The following is a 12,039-nucleotide window of genomic DNA, read 5'->3' as shown; positions in this document are numbered from 1 at the left end:
TCAAGTGTTACATTATATGAAGAAGAAAATTTAGATATAAGATTTTTATTTTCAAGATTGAGTGTTGGAAGCTTCCCCTGAATAGAAGAGGGCGCTTCAAAAGATGTGCTCTCTGTGTGTGTGCCATCCTTATTCCTTCTTCCATACACTTAAATGCGTTCAAGTGTTGGTACAGACTCTTTACAAGATGCACTAGTGAGAGTGCTCTTTTCAATAGAGACACCCTGTTGAGAGGATGCCCCTAGTGTATGTTCAATGCCCTCTTTTGCTACGACATCCTTTTGGGATGATGCAGCGGTAGCCAATTGAGTGGTCAACTCAATTTGTTTTAACTTCTTTAGCTTCTTGACCAAGATAAACTCTAGTTGTGTTTGATGCTCACCACTCTCATCAATAACTATCAAGGGTGCCTGCTTTCTCTTCTTTTTACTCACCTCGCCCTTTTGAGAGGATGAAGTGGTTGGTTTCCTAGATGTTAGTGGTAAATAAGGAAGGGTCTCAGTTAGGGAAGGCCCATGTTGGTGTTCCTGTGTTTGTTCTTCCACAGGTACAGGCGCCATAACTATACTAATTGTTACTGTAAACCTCATGTCAGGCATAGGGTAAGGGTAAGTCCTGAATCCCTCCAACATAAATGGAGTGATTCTAAGACTTACATGTACCTTATTTTTAATAATAAGTGAGCCAAATAGAATTTTGGACACTTGTTTACAGTTGCCTATTTTTGTCCTATCTATACCATTAAGTAAATGAATGTCTTGTACTTTATAGTTTGAAGCAGACATTATAAATATAGGAAGAAAGATTTTCTTACCTCTTGATGTCAAAGGCATTGGGAGCCTGGTGCTTAGCTCCTCCATAATCAAATGTCCTACATTGAGGTGTATGTTGTGAGCCATGGAGAACACCGGCTTCTAAACAATACTTGAAATATTGTCATACCCTGTCTTCCTGCAGGTGAATACCCTCACAATTGAGTCAAAAAGGAAAGACCATTCCCTCCTCAAATACTTCTTGTTCAGGCTTGCCAAGTTGATCCTCTTACTATAGTTGATGAATTCTATGAACTCAACTAGCTCATCTTATGTTGGAACCTCCACCAGATTGTCAGTAGGGATGCCCAAAGCCAGATTGACATCATTCTCAAAAAAATTCCATTTGTTGGCCTTGAATGGAGCAATTAACCACCATGGAAATAGCTTGGTTCTCATGCACCACTGTCCTTACCATAGCTGTGTTCCAGAAATCACTGAGTACATCCAAGTACAGTATGGGATTTGCAGTTAGAGCACCTACAAAGTATGTCTCGTAAAGGAACTTCACAAAGCCCTTGAAGCTATCAGGAGCTTGGTTTGCATCTGTAAATGCAAGATAGTTGGTGCCCTCCTTTGGGATAAAAGGTTTAACTGTGTTTGATGCCATTTGAAGTGTTTGAATTTGAGTGGGTAAGAAAAATTAGAGAGAAAGAGTTTGAAATGAGAGAAAACAGTTTGGATTTGGAGAAATTAGGTCACTTAGAGATCTCGAAGTCGTAAAGAGGTGTATGTCGAGATGTCTGGGTATTTATAGTAAAAGGTAAATGACTTATCGAGAACTCAAAATAAATGTTTGAAATTTGCTTATCGAGAAGTCATATTGAGAGAATAGATACATATCGACATGTCACTTTTCAGACTCTTATCGAGAACTAGAAAATGACTTATCAAGTTGTCAAATAAAATAGCCATTTTGTCCTAAATGGACTGAATTTTTCCAATTTTTATTTGAATAAATCAAAATAAAATTAGAATGATTTTATCAAAAGTATTTTACCAAAATAATTTTTGAAATTTAATTATCTCAGTTCTAAGTTATTGATAAGTCTAAAAGTTATATATGTAGAGAACTTTATGAATTATCACTTATTGAGATCTCTACAATGGCTTATTGAGAATTCATAATAATGCTTGTCGAGAGGTCCTTCGGGAAGTCAGAAAAATGACTTATCGAGAACTCACTCGAGAAGTCTCAAAATGACTTGTCGAGAAGTCAGTTAGACTTATCGAGAACTCATTTTTCTATATACTTTTATTCTTTTTGATTTTGTCTTGTGCTAATTTCACATATTGAAAATGTAAATTAATATTTAGACAATTTTCTCAGAATTAAAAAATTCCAAGCTAAATTTTGAATTTTGAAAAATAAATATATCGAGATTTCTGAAATATTTATAACTTATATTCCAGTTAATTTCTAATTAAATCAAATTAATTTTGATTTATTAGGAATCAATTTGCTGCAAAACATTAATTGAGTTCATGCCTTTAGGATGAAGAATTTAGCATTCCAATTTCACGTACAAGTCTAGTGATAGTAGCTTCATCCAAAGGTTTAGTAAAAATATCATCTAATTATTTTTCTGTTGGAACACAAATGAGTTCAATGGTACCATTTACAACATGTTCTCTAATAAAATGGTATCTTGCATCAATGTGCTTTGTTCTAGAATGATTAACTGGATTAGCCACAATAGATATAGCACTAGTATTATCACACATAATTGGAATTTTGTGTAACACAAGGCCATAGTCCATTAGCTGATTTCTAATCCAAAGCACTTGAGCACAGTAACTTCCAGCAGCTATATATTCAGCCTCAGCTATGGAAGTTGACACAAATTGTTATTTCCTGCTATACCAGGATGCAAGTCTTTGTCCAAGAAATTGACAGCTTCCACTAGTGCTCTTTCTATCAACCCAGCATCCAGCAAAATCTGTATATGTGAATCCAACAGCTTCAAATCATGTTCCCTTAGAATACCATAATCCCAAGTTTGGAGTCCCCTTTAAGTATCTGAAAATTATCTTCACAACCATCAAATGTGATTCTTTTGGATTGGCTTGAAATCTTGCACACAGACATGTTGCAAACATAATGTCTGGTCTACTAGCAGTCAAATACAGCAAAGATCCAATCATTCCTCTATAACCTAAAATGTCTACAATTTTTCCTTTCTTATCTTCATACAACTTTGTAGTTGTAGACATAGGTGTTGATGTAGGTGAACAATCAACCATACCAAACTTCTTCAATAAATCTTTAACATACTTAGTTTGGCTGATGAAGATTCCATCACTTCTTTGGCTGACTTGAAGTCCAAGAAAGTAACTTAACTCTCCCATAATACTCATTTCATATTCACTATACATGAGTTTTGAGAATATCTGTCATAGCATTTCATTATTAGAACCAAAAATGTTACTATCTGAACTATGATCATATCACCACCATGATGCTTGTAGAAGAGAGTCTTATCAATAGTTCCTCTAGTGAAACCATGTTTAAGCAAAAATTATGACAGTGTGTCATACCATGCTCTGGGTGCTTGCTTTAGTCCATAGAAAGCCTTTAGAAGTTGGTAGACAAAATCTGGAAATTCAGGATCTTCAAATCCAGGTGGCGGTTGCACGTAAACTTCTTCCTCTAAGTCACCATTTAGGAATGCACTATTTACATCCATTTGATATACTTTAAAGTTTGAGTGTGCAACAAATACAAGAAAGATTCTTATTGCTTCAAGTCTTGCAACTTGAGCAAAAGTTACATCATAATCAATTCCCTCTTCCCGTGAGTAGTCTTTTATAACCAGCCTTGCTTTGTTTCTTGTTACAATCCCATTTTCGTCCGTTTTGTTCCCGAACACCCACTTTGTTCCAATTATACTTATATTTTTTGGTGCAGGAACTAACTTCCAAACTTTATTTCTTTCAAACTGGTTTAGCTCTTCTTGCATAGTAGATATCTAGTCAGGATCAAGTAGAGCTTCCTCAGTTTTCCTAGGCTTAATTTGTGAAAGAAATCATGCATGTAGACGCTCATTAGCAGTTGCACTTCTAGTCCTTACTCCAGCATTTGGATCACCAATAATTGTTTCTCTTGTGTGACTCCTATCCCATTTCCTGGTGTGAATTTGTTGACTTGAATTTTATGCATCTTCTTCACCATTGGCATGACTTGCAGAACTTTCTTCTCTTTCTCCCCTAAGTTTGTGATATCAAATTCAGGTGTTTAAGATGAGCTTCCATTCTCATGATTCACTTGTTCAGTTGACGCTTCATCCATTCTTTTGCTTGTGTTGACTTCAGCTTCATCTTCATAATCACAATCAATATTGAGATTTTCAAATTTAAGGGCCTCAACTTCATTATCATCAAGGCATTCCAAGCCTGGACACTTGTCATCATCAAAAGTCACATCCGTGCTTTCCATAATTTTATTTTGTTCAAGCACATAGACTTTGTAGGCAGTTCTCTCTAATGATTATCCTATAAAAATTGCTTCAAAAACCTTAGTCAAATTTTCCCGCATATTCAGAGTTCTCTTTTAGAACATAGCACTTGCTTCCAAACACATGAAGATGCTTCACAGTAGGCTTCCTTTTTGATAAGATTGAGTAGGGTGATTTTCCAAGATTCTTGTTAATGAGATATCTATTTTGAGTATAGCATGCAGTGTTGACACCTTCTTCCCAAAAACTTGCTGGCAATTTAGCGTCTTACAGCATTGTTCTAGCAGCCTCTACTATTGTTCAATTCTTTCTCTCAACTACCCCAATTTTCTGAGGTGTTCTAGTAGCTGAGAATTCTTGAACAATTCCCTTGTCTTTGCAGAATTCAGTTAAAGTTGCATTTCTGAATTCTGTGCCATTGTCACTCCTTAATCTCTTCATACAAATCTGATATTCATCCTGTTTCTCAATTTTCTTGATGTGTTCAATTATGATGTGTGAAGTTTCACTCTTAGAATGCATAAATTCTACCCATATGTACCTTGAGTAGTCATCCACCATCAAAAGTGCATATTTCTTCTTTGAAATTGATAAGACATTAACTGGTCCAAATAAGTCCATGTGGATAAGTTGCAAAGTTGCACTTATGGAATTCACAGTTTTACTCTTGTGACTTGACTTCTTCATTTTTCTTTTTTGACAAGCCTCACAAACTTCATTTTGAGCAAACTCTAGATTTGGCATGTCTCTCACTAACTCCTATTTCACCAGGGTGTTGATTGCCTTCTAATTCAGGTGAGAGAGATTTTTGTGCAACATCTTGCTTTGTTCTACAGATTCCTTAGTGTAGAAGCAACCGATTCCTTCCTTATTTGTTGAGTTTAAATCTGCAACAAACAGGCTTCCCTTTCTTGCTCCTTCAGAGCAACTTCACTAGTCTTCTTGCTGATGATTGAGCATTCTCCTTTGTCAAATGAAATATTGAATCCTTTGTCTGTAAATTGAATGACACTTAGAAGATTCACCTCAAAATCATCTACCAGTGCTACATCTTCAATGATAGTATTTCCAGAAATTAACTTGCCATATCCCATTGTTAAACCTTTGTTATTGTCTCCAAGAGTCACCAATGAGCCAGCCATCTCCTCAAACTGTGATAGCAGGGCCTTATCACCTATCATATGTCTTGAGCATCCACTGTCTATGATCCATACGACCTTCTTTTCTTTCCCCTGCACACAATGAGGATTAAGTGTGTTTAGCTTCCCAAGCAGTGTTGGGTACTTTCTTCTTGCTAACAGAATTTGCAGAATTAGAGTGAATTGATTCAGAAGGAACTGTGTGAACAGATTGCTTTTCATTTTCCTTTTTGTCTATAGATCCAAAATTAACATATTTCAAATCTACTCTTAGTTTATGATAACTTGTCATCACTTTCATGTTGCAAGGTATGCAGTCAAATTTGTCACAAAAGGAGTAAGGGTCTTCTGCATTTGCTTCATTTACTTGTAGGCTTCCACTTTTGGCTTGCTAACATCCTTTTTACAAAGGTGATTTAGATAATTTGTTGAGCCACATTTCTGAAATTGCTTTCTGGGGGCATCTGCAATAAATGCAAAGTTGTTGCTCTTGTTTACTCCTATCTTGCTATTCATGTTCTTTTTCTTCCTTCATGTATTCTCAGTCTTGACTTCCTTGACAGGTGTCTTAGGGACTTGATTAACCATGGGATTCTTATTTCCTTCAGTATCAGGAGTGGTTTCTTCATTTTTCATTTCTTTATCTTCATCTGCAAGTTCTTGCTTGATGACCAACTCCTCTTCACTGAAATTGACTTCACATGCCTTGAACACAGGTGACTTAACTTTTCTCAGCATAACTGGGACATCTTCATTTGAAATTATTTTTCCTCTGTCACTTTCAATTTTCTTGTTGTTGTTCAAGGCATCATAGTCAAGGCCAATAGCTATGTTAGCATATGGCTCGTTCTTCTCATGGTACTAACCAACTAAATGAGAAGAATTCCTGAAAGACTTCAACTTCACTTCATTCTTCTCTATCTTTTCCCTCAACACAGCTTCAATTTCACTAGCACACTTCAGTTTGTTCTTCAAATATTCATTTTCCTGCTTGACAGTTTCAAGCTCAACAAGCTGCAGTTCCAAATCTTACTTCTCAATCTCAAGCTTCTCATTAGCTTTTGACAGCCTACTAACCTCCTCAATAACTGCCACCATGCTAGTATGGATGTGAAATATTTCCACACTCATCTCTTCAACAGTTTCTTTATATTTTCTTATACATAAATCAATGGTAGTTAGAGTTGGTACCTCTGATTTTGATGAGGATGATACTCCTTGCTCAAGAGCCATTAATGCATAGTTTCCAATGTAACATCCGGGATATCGCGTATAATTATTTTTATCAATAAATAATTTTTATATGATTATTATGCGATTTTTAGTGAATTATCTGCCGATTGGTGTGAATATGTGAATGCTTATATGGGATACAGTATAAGTTTGCTAATTTTATTATGACCAGAATAAAATATAGATAATTACGGTATTTTTCTGGTAATTTTTGGGCTGTTAAATGATTTTATATTGATTTATGAATTTATTAATTATTTTCTAAATAATTACAAATTTTATAAAGCCAGGAATCATCCGACTTCAACCGTTTTTACGTTTTTACAACCCAAATCTCTTCCGAAAACTCTTTTCTAACCCAATCTGGTAATTCCGGACATTTTTCGTGTTTTGACTTTTTCGATCCGGATTATGGTTTGACCCGTGCGCGGCCCAACGCAAGATTTTCGATACGATAATCATTTCGGTGAACCAACAAAACCCGTATTTTTGAAAGACGAAATATTATTACGTTATTTTCATATATAGTGTTTTATAAGAATCCCGGTTTGGATAAATATCCAATATGGGTATAAAATCGGATCATTTTTGCAGTTGCTTAGCGGCTAAGTAACTAATTTAACGATCCAAAATGATCCAACACGATCCAATATTCCATAAATATATATAGCCCTTTTATTATTTTATTTTATTCGTATAATTACAATCAATCAGTAAAACCCCGTAAAATACAGAGAAAATGTCGAATTAAAACCGCGTTCTTGAAAATCAAACGCACAAACGAAGTCGTTATCGAACTCCGATTCGAGCGTGCAACATATCAAAACGAAGCTCTCAAAATCTTCTTTCTGAATCAACCATCTGTTTTTGCCCAGAAATCAAGGTATTTTTCTGGTTTAATTATTTTATTTCGAATTAATTATGGATTAAAATATGATTTTTTGTTCTTGATATTTTTGATATGATTTGATGGTATAATCGTGTAGATTATTTCTTCCTGGTCATTTTGGTATATTATATGATTAATTTGGAGTTCAATAACATAAAGAAAATTGAGTTTGATTCTCGAATTCGTAAATTAGGGTTTATGAACTATGAATGTTCTTAATTGATTTTTAGGCGTTTTTAATCTAGGGGTTATTGATTTAAATTGAATACACCAGCTTATAGATCGTCGAAAAATAAGTCGAATGATATACTTGGAATCAATAGACGATGTCAGGAAGGGGTTGATTGGAAAAAGGGACTCGAACGGCGGCAAGAATTTCAGTCGAGTATTCCGCTCGATTCATTGATTTTTCAGCCGTTTCGAGCCTGCAGATCGACTCCTGGAAGGATGTAGCTTGTTCCCTGTTAATTTAGAGCGCTCCTGGGTTGTGTTAGGGATGGCTGGAAAACCTCCGAGCAGCGGCCATGGCTGTCGGCCGCCGGAGATGGAAAAAAAAAGGAGGGGGATGGTAATTTACCATTTTACCCTCCCCGTTTGCAAGATTTTGTGAAATAGTCCCTAGAGTTTTCATAATTTCAAAAAATAGGATTCTGGTTTTATAATCATACACTTTACCCCCTGAAATTTATATTTTTGAAAATTGTTTTTATTTATTTAGTTTAATTCCAAAATTCATTATTTAATTTCTGAAAATTATTTTTTTAAATAAAAAATAAATTTTAATTATTTAATTAATTTAGTTGATAATTAATTATTTAATTAGTCAATTAATTAAATATTAATTAATTAATTTAATTAGTTATTAATTAATTTTAATTGATTATTTAATTGGATTTAATTATTTAAAATTGATTTAAAAATTCCGAAAAATAGTTTCGAGCTTTAGATTATTATTTAAAATTATTTTCAAGGTTCGATAATTATTATAAAATTATTTTAAAGCCAGATTTGGGTGTTCGAACCCTATTATTTAGTTATAAAATGATTCAGAGTCTCGTTTTAATTCCGAAAAATATTCAAAAATTCGTATTAAATACCTGGAAAATCATTTTGACGCCGAATCTTCTTTGAAAAATTATTTTGATCGAATATCTTACGTGCTAAGTGTTATATGTGACCTGATTGATGCATTATATGCCTATGTGGTTATGGTTTGACTGTTTTCATCATAAATTTTAATCCGTAAATCGGATTTGGGTGAAACGAAGGGTAGATGAAATTTTATGACGTCTATGTGACGATTAGAATGATATGAGATTGAGTATTGGTCGATACTTGTGATACCTAGCAGAGTCATCAAGGCATAGAAAATGAAATCAGTGATCCATAAATAGAATCAAAGCGTAGAAAGAGAAGGAAAGTGATTGATAAATAGAAGTAAGGCATAGAAAGATAAGAAAAGTGGTTGATGAATAAAACTGTTAGATGAGTACAAGTAAAGTGGAAATCGTCGGTGATAAGGCAAGTACTTCTGAACCTTTCTTTAAGATATATTACAAATATTTTCGAACTGTTTCATAACATGTCGCTATTATTCCAAATAACTCATATTTTATATTGTAAGTGCTTTAAACTATTTAACCATGAACCCTCATTCTTCTTAATCTTGAGCCATAAGCCTTGTTCTTCACAAACCATTGATTGTTGAATTCCCAGATACGATCCAAACACATACAATACTACTTCATAATACATATCTACCACATACTAATTCTGATATTGATTTTCTTAACATACCAACCCTTATTCCTTGTTTAACAGAAGACCAATTATTGGAACCCTTGAACCCTTGGTCTTCTACTCTCTGATTCTTTCCTTGATTGAATGCCAATCTTTTTGAATTTTCAGTTATGTGTTCATGGTGTTATGAATCACCCTATGCTTCAAAATAAATGTTGTTTATGATTCAGCTTATTGATTTACATTGGTTTTCATATTAAATTGTTTTAGAATTGGATGGTTTTATAAGTGTGGACCAGATTTGTGGTCAGACCAGATTCGTGGTCATAATAGGCCAATGCGTGCCTTGGATCCAGTATATAGAGCAAAGTTGGGAGCCTTACTCGGGGTTAGTGCGTGACTGATCAGCAACCTAACCTTGGTTTTCAAAAATGAAAAATGAATATCCAATTCTAATCATTGCTTATTCAGAAACTTGATTCTTCTTAATCATTTCAATTGGTGATTGTTTAACCTCAATTGCTGCTATTATTACTTGCTGAGCTAGTAAGATCACTCTTGCAAATTTTTTTATGTTTTTAATAGTTGAAGAAGGAAATGTTGGTAACAAGGATTCCATGTCCAGTGTGCGAGCTAGGGTTTCCGGTTAAATTGGATCGAGCTAGCAGAAGCTTTATAGTGTATGTGGATTATGCAAGATTGTAACAACGATATCATTAGCAATTATAAGTTGAACTAGTTGGTTGTGGCTTATTTTCATACTTTAACCTGTTGCGATCTGTGGTTGTGTACAAAAGGGTCAATGCATATAATATTTTATATACAGGTTCAAATATTGTGGTGTGTGTTGTGAGCCCCAAACTTCTGACCCGGGTTTGGAGGGCGTCACAGGTTGGTATCGGAGCTACAGGTTATAAGTCACTGAAACAAGCCTAGATTGTCGGGAATGGATGGAGATTTAGGATTAGGATTAGGAAATAGAAAGATAGAACGTCAAGAGGTTGAGTGTGATCAAATAGTAGGTTTTAGTGGGATTCGTGATGAAATTCGACATCCTTATCTAGCGACATGATTTTCAGATGGCGGTGATGGAAGATTCTTTTATCCCTGGATCGTCTGATCACTCGGAGCCTTCATTCGGAAGACTATCATCTGATTCACGCCTTGCTCGTCCACCGGTATTTTCCATGTCACCTCTTGTTACAACGGTTACACCTTTTCACATTATTATCTCATCCCCTGAAGTGAGACTACCTATTCTAGAATTTTCCCCCACACGCTGATTCTAGTTCTACCGGATATTCAGCTGTGTGCGCATCTTTCTTTCTACTCTATATTATGTTCTATAACATCAGTTTAAAACCCGTCTTATGAAGTAACAGCATCTACGAGGATGAATTCGAGAGCTACTGCATATAGTAAGTATACGAGGTATTAAGAAGAGTGAGAAGAAACCTAAAGAAAAGATTTATGTGTGCCGAAAAATGGTTGCTACCAGGTTATATGGGGCTACTAATGATTATGCTACCCACGATTATCTTGTGAAGTGAGCTAGATGGATCTTTAAAGAAATTTGAGAGGTTGGAAATCGAGAGTTTTCTGGAAATTATATGATGATGATATGATTAAATATGATACGTATAGAAGTAATGTGATATAAATCGACCTTGTGTTATAAAATAAATCTGATGATTACTGGATAGATTTGTTATACTTAGTAACCGTAAGAGATGAGGATGGGAATGTTACCAGTATGGAAGACTAGGAGTGAACTTAGGAATAAGATAGTATACAACGGAAACTGGAGTTTTGATGTAGCTGTTCTAGTTCTGACACCTGCATCAGGATTTCCAATAATTAAGTCATGTGTATGTGTTTTAGTCAACTTCGTTGTAGATGGAAGTTTTTCTCTAGAACTGGATGCTCCCCCATGATCCATGTTGTCTTTATCAACATTTTCTGATGCTCCCCCTGAAATTATGCTCTCTGAGTTGGATCCTTCATTATTTGAGTTTCTAGAAATATCAGAACATGAGTTTCCAGAATTATCAGAACTTGGCCTATCAGAACTTGAAGAGCCTGTTGTAGGTTCTGATGCTTCTTGAGATGTGGTTGGATCTTCAGTATGCTCCCCCTGCACAGGTGCATTTTCCTTAGGCGTAGTCACCACATTTTCAATAACATCAGAGTTTAATCCATCAGAGTTTGCAGTATCAGGATTTAGATTGTCAGGATTTACAGAATCAGAATTAAAAACTTCATTTTTGAATCTCAGCCGATCATGATCATTGAAATCTTCAAGTCCAGTAATCTTCTAATCATCAAAAGAGACATTGATAGATTCCTTGTGATAGTTCAGAAGGACGACAACCAACTCATATAGCAATGACGACCATGTGTATGATTTTCAAAATTTTAAACCAGTTTTCCAAAGAGATTTTCTTCACAAAATTTTTCTAAAATTCCTTGGAACAAAATAACTTTTAAAAAAAAAACTTGGTTGTCCAAATACTACTTGAGTTTCTTGTTCGATTCAGATTGTCCAGACGAGTACTTGTTTTAGAAATTAGTATGGTTCGTTTAGAAGGACAAGTGGACCCGCTATTACGAAGAAACTGTTTATTTAATTGCTGAGACGATTAGAGCACGAGGAGTATGTCGATTCATGAGAAGCTGAGTACGAGCAAAAAAGATTAAGGAAATCTCTAGACCTTTTAAAGGGAGAACGTTATTAGGAAAAGAGGCGATAAGTTGAACAATTAGCAGTATAA

The sequence above is a fragment of the Apium graveolens genome, chromosome 7 (assembly GCF_009905375.1).
Source record: "Apium graveolens cultivar Ventura chromosome 7, ASM990537v1, whole genome shotgun sequence".
In the NCBI taxonomy this organism is placed as follows: Eukaryota; Viridiplantae; Streptophyta; class Magnoliopsida; order Apiales; family Apiaceae; genus Apium; species Apium graveolens.
The sequence above is the reverse complement of the archived record's forward strand: the minus strand, read 5'-3'. Positions refer to the sequence as shown.